We start from the raw sequence: 4,900 nt of genomic DNA, 5'->3' as shown, positions 1-4,900 counted from the left end.
CAACAAGTCATGCAAAACATATCACAACGCACCTTGCCACTACACCATCGCCTAGCGCCTAGCGGTTCCACGTCACTGGCGGGCGCCATAACTCACAAGACATCCCTGTTTCCTACTATCGCCTAACGGTTCACTCTACACCACCAGGCGCTACACTAGTAATATGGACTACTGGTTTTAGGTACTCTAATTCATTTCCTAGAATTCAACCATTCAATTCTTAAACATCCAGAAATCGACATACATATTCATATATTCCAAATTACAACATCACAACACATATGCATCTTTCAAGTACAAGCACACATTCCTCTCTTTTATAATTCATATATACCTACCTCTTAAATTAATTCCAACACACACTTTATTTTCCCATTTTTATTTTCCCAACCCTTTTCATGCTTACAACTCACATATAAGACACAATCAAAGCTATATACTTACTTCGCATGCCCTCACAATTCCATTACATCTAAAGTATGATTATCATGTTCCCATACTTTCCCAAAACCCTTCATGATCATGCAACACTTGGTCATAGTGATATCATCAATAGCGGCCTTTTTCACACACTAATAACATCATACATTCGAGCTAACATATATAGGTTCATATATTCAACATGTCTCAACAAGCACTACCAAAAACATACTTATCAATCACACATCTATATATATATATATATATATATATATATATATATATATATATATATATATATATATATATATATATATATATATATATATATATATATATATATATATATATATATATATATATATATATATACGTTCACCAATCAAGGTCATACCAGCACTTGAGCACACTTAATCATCCATTAGTAATCATACTATTAGGGAATTCAAACAACCAATCATGTGTGATGTATATCTCCCTCTGCTGGAATCCCATCCAAATCTCCACCGTTCAAAGTGAAGAACAACATGTTGTGAATCACCTTCCAAACTTTCACTTAAATCAGACGGTTAACGAATCGGGTAATGTAGTTTTACGAAAACTGCGCGAACCAGAAAAATTGGTGGTGCCTAGCGCCCAGAATCAGGAGCCTAGCGCCTGGCGGTACAAACCCAGCGCGAGGCGGTTCCTGTTCCATGAAAATATGAAAAACAACATTTTTCGTGAATCAGAACACCATGCCTCTCTGGTATGGCGCCTGGCGGCCAAATGGGTGCCACCAGGCGGTTCCTGCACCTGCGAACCTTACCCCCTTCACAACAACTCTGATTTCCATCAATTTCTGACTCCATAGGATACGATCCCAGTTATTGGGATTACTGTTCATCCCTACCACTTCCCATTCATGAATTCATTCACATTTTCCCCTTAGATTGTTGCCACTATAGAAATTTCCAATTCATCAACCCTAAGATAATATTCATACTGTTTCATCCAATTTAGTAATCAATTAAATGAATTTCAATGATGTTTGACTTCCAATCACCCTATAACCATTAAAATTTGCTTTCCCTTTGATTAGAGTCATCCCAAAACATCCAAAACATCAAAATTGAACCAAAATTGGTTCGCGTCGACTGGCGGGTGAATTTCCACCGCCAGGCCATTCATAGGAAAACCCAAAACTGGGTTTCGTCGCTTGCGTCGCCTGGCAGTCAGGGACGTGCCGCCAGGCGGTTCCTCTGCAGGAACCCAGAATTTCATATAATTAGGATGAGTCACCTGGCGGTGGTTCATCATCTACTCGGCGGTTTCTGGAAAATTTCAGAAACACGAAGAATACATGAAATAAGCAATGTATATGCATCCAATTCAATATACAATTCATACCATTAACGACGTGAAGTAAAACGCAGGGTCCAACTCCCCTAACATGTTAATCCTTGCTCAATTTGAAGAATCAAGGTTTCTCTTATGTCACAAATAGTCCCACCTTAGCCTTGTTCCAATACACTTGATGCTCTTATCAATTCCACACGAAAACTCACTTTCAGACTCTCTTTTCCACTGTCAAATTCGTTTTTCCACTACCCTTTCATGTTTTGCTCTCTTTCTTCTCCAAAACTACACTAATGAGACCATTAACTAAGTCTTAATGCTTGTTAATGTTAGGGAAAATGAAAATGCTTTCAATTAGGTGTTAATGATCATTGAAAGACTATTATTGGCTGCCTTCCCAGCCCACTAGGTTGTCCTTCTTGCAGCTAAGGTTTTCTCTGCCCTTTCATATTCATGCCAAAACAAAATTTGGCAAAAAAGAAAGTTAAATTCGTTCTTAGCAAGGTTTGAACCCACAACCCCTTAATTACCAAGTCAATGCATAACCAATTCAACTAATTCATGTTTCATGATAATTCCTATAATTTTAGGATTACATTATCACGTCTCACATCCAAATATACATTAAAATAATACAAAAGTTAAAATAACATACAATTGGCATAAATAAAACTTGAACACAAGTCCTCCCACATAATTAAGTACTCTCAACCACTTAAGTTAGTACTTTTCCACGTCATAGTACTCCGCATTAAATGCCTTAAGGCTCCAATTATCCGCATTTATTAAATAATTATTTAATTAATTATTTAAATTTCTCGGGTCTTACAGTAGACATGATTTGGATATTTATAGTCCTCAAACCAGGAGGTTGACACACATAGACCTCTTCTTTGATGTATCCATTTAAAAAAAGCACCATTTACATCCATTTGATATAGTTTGAAGTTCATAATAGATGCGTAAGCTAGTAGAATCCTTATGGCTTCCAATCTTGCAATTGGGTCATATGTTTCATCATAATCAATTCCTTCTTCTTGACTATATCCTTTTGCTACCAATTGTGCCTTATTCTTTGTTATGTTTCCATGTTCATCTAGCTTATTTTTGTACACCCATTTTTCTCTAATTACTTGCATTGAATTATTTCTTGGAATTAGATCCTAGACTTCATTTCGTTTAAAATGATTCAGTTATTCTTGCATTGCATGAATCCAGTATTCATCCTGTAAGGCTTCATCAATGTTCTTTGGTTGTCCTTGTGAAACAAAGGCTGCATTCATACAAAAGTTATTCATTATGCTTCTTCTTGTGACTCTTTGATCTACATTTCTAATAACATTGTCTAGTAAGAGTCCTCTTGGTGTTTATGATTCTCTAGGTAGATCTTTAACAGTTTGTTATTCATTGATGATCAGATCTTGTAGACTTCTTTGTAAGTCCTCCACAATTTCCTCTTGTGGTTGATCTTTTTCCACTACAACTTATTATTCTTCTATATCTATGGATTTTTGTCTTGACTCAAGAGGGTTTTCCTCAAGGTCCAAAAACTCATCAAACGTTACATGAACAGATTCTTCTACATGCAATGTTCTCCTATGAAATACTTTATATGATTTACTACTTAAAGAATAGCATAAAAATATCACTTCATCTACTTTTGAATCAAATTTACAAGGTTATCCTTTCCATTGTTTAAAACATAAGATTTGCAACCAAAAACTTTAAAATGAGATATATTTGGTTTTCTACCTTTGAAATTTTCATAGGGAGTGAGTTTCAAAATGAGTCTAATTAAAATTCTATTTAACACTTAGCAAGCAGTTGAAACTACATCGGTCTAAAAATATTTTGGAAGATTGTTTTCATTTAACATTGTTCTAGCAAGTTCTTCCAGTGACCTATTTTTCCTCTCAACAACTCCATTTTGTTGTGGTGTTCTTGGAGAAGAAAAGTTATGTGTAATACCTAATTCTTCACAAAAATTTTCAAATTGCTAATTTTGAAATTCACCACCATGATCACTTCTTATGAAAATAATTTTCAAATTTTTCTCATTTCGAATAGCCTTAGCAAATTTCTTAAGAGAGTTGAAGGCATTACTTTTAGTTGGCAAACAAAAAGTCCAAGTAAACCTAGAATAATCATCTACAATAACTAATGCATAATAATTACCACCTAAACCTTTTGTTTTAGAGGGTCCAAATAACTCCATATGTAAAAGCTCAAGAGGTTTTGTGGTAGAAATTATTTTCTTCCTTTCGAAAGAGATTTTAGTTTGCTTTCCTTTTTCGCATGCAACACAAATTTTATCTTTTTTCAAAATTTAATTATGGGACAACAAGCACGAATTATTTTGAAATACGTTTATTCAAATGATGCATGTGAATGTGTGCAGCTCTCTTATGCCATAACCAAGGATCTTCATCCTTAGAAACAAGATAGGAGATAGTTCTAGAAGATGCAATGTCAAGATTAATAATGTAGATATTATTTAGTCGCGTACCATTTAAGAATGTGTCATTTGATTATTCTTTGTCAATGTTGCAAGCTTTTGATTCAAATGTTACTTTCAGTCCTTTGTCACATAGTTGACTTATACTCAATAGATTATGCTTTAATCGCTCAATAAGTAGTACATCTTGAATCTTGAAGTCATAACCAATTTGTATTGTTCTTGATCCAATTATCTTGCCTTTGTTGTTGTCACCATATGTAATATGACCTTGACTTTTCTTGATTAGACATGGAAATTTTGATTTATCTCTGGTCACGTGTCTTGAACATCCACTATAAGAAACCAAATTGATTTCTTGTCTTTGGTGATCAACTACATCATAAAATAATAATTTAGGTCCCCTTTATTGTTTTGGGTCCTCAATGGTTAGTAGAAACAACATTCTCAACTTTAAGACTATAAAAAATATAAACTGCATTGTTGTATAATCGATTATTTTAAACACTTAATTAAAAATAAATACTTAAAATGTATTTACTGTAACATAATTAATTATGTAAATACCATAATTTATTATGTGCGTAGTAAAAAACCTTAATCGATTACGTGATTTTATAATTGATTATGTGCAAAGGGTTGTAGTGCAAAATTGAAATCTTTTTGTGTTTTACCCCCTTAGGAATC

This window comes from Vigna unguiculata, chromosome 1 (assembly GCF_037176805.1).
Source record: "Vigna unguiculata cultivar grain cowpea cultivar isolate G323 ecotype 2 chromosome 1, ASM3717680v1, whole genome shotgun sequence".
NCBI lineage: Eukaryota > Viridiplantae > Streptophyta > Magnoliopsida > Fabales > Fabaceae > Vigna > Vigna unguiculata.
Note: the sequence above shows the minus strand (reverse complement) of the source record.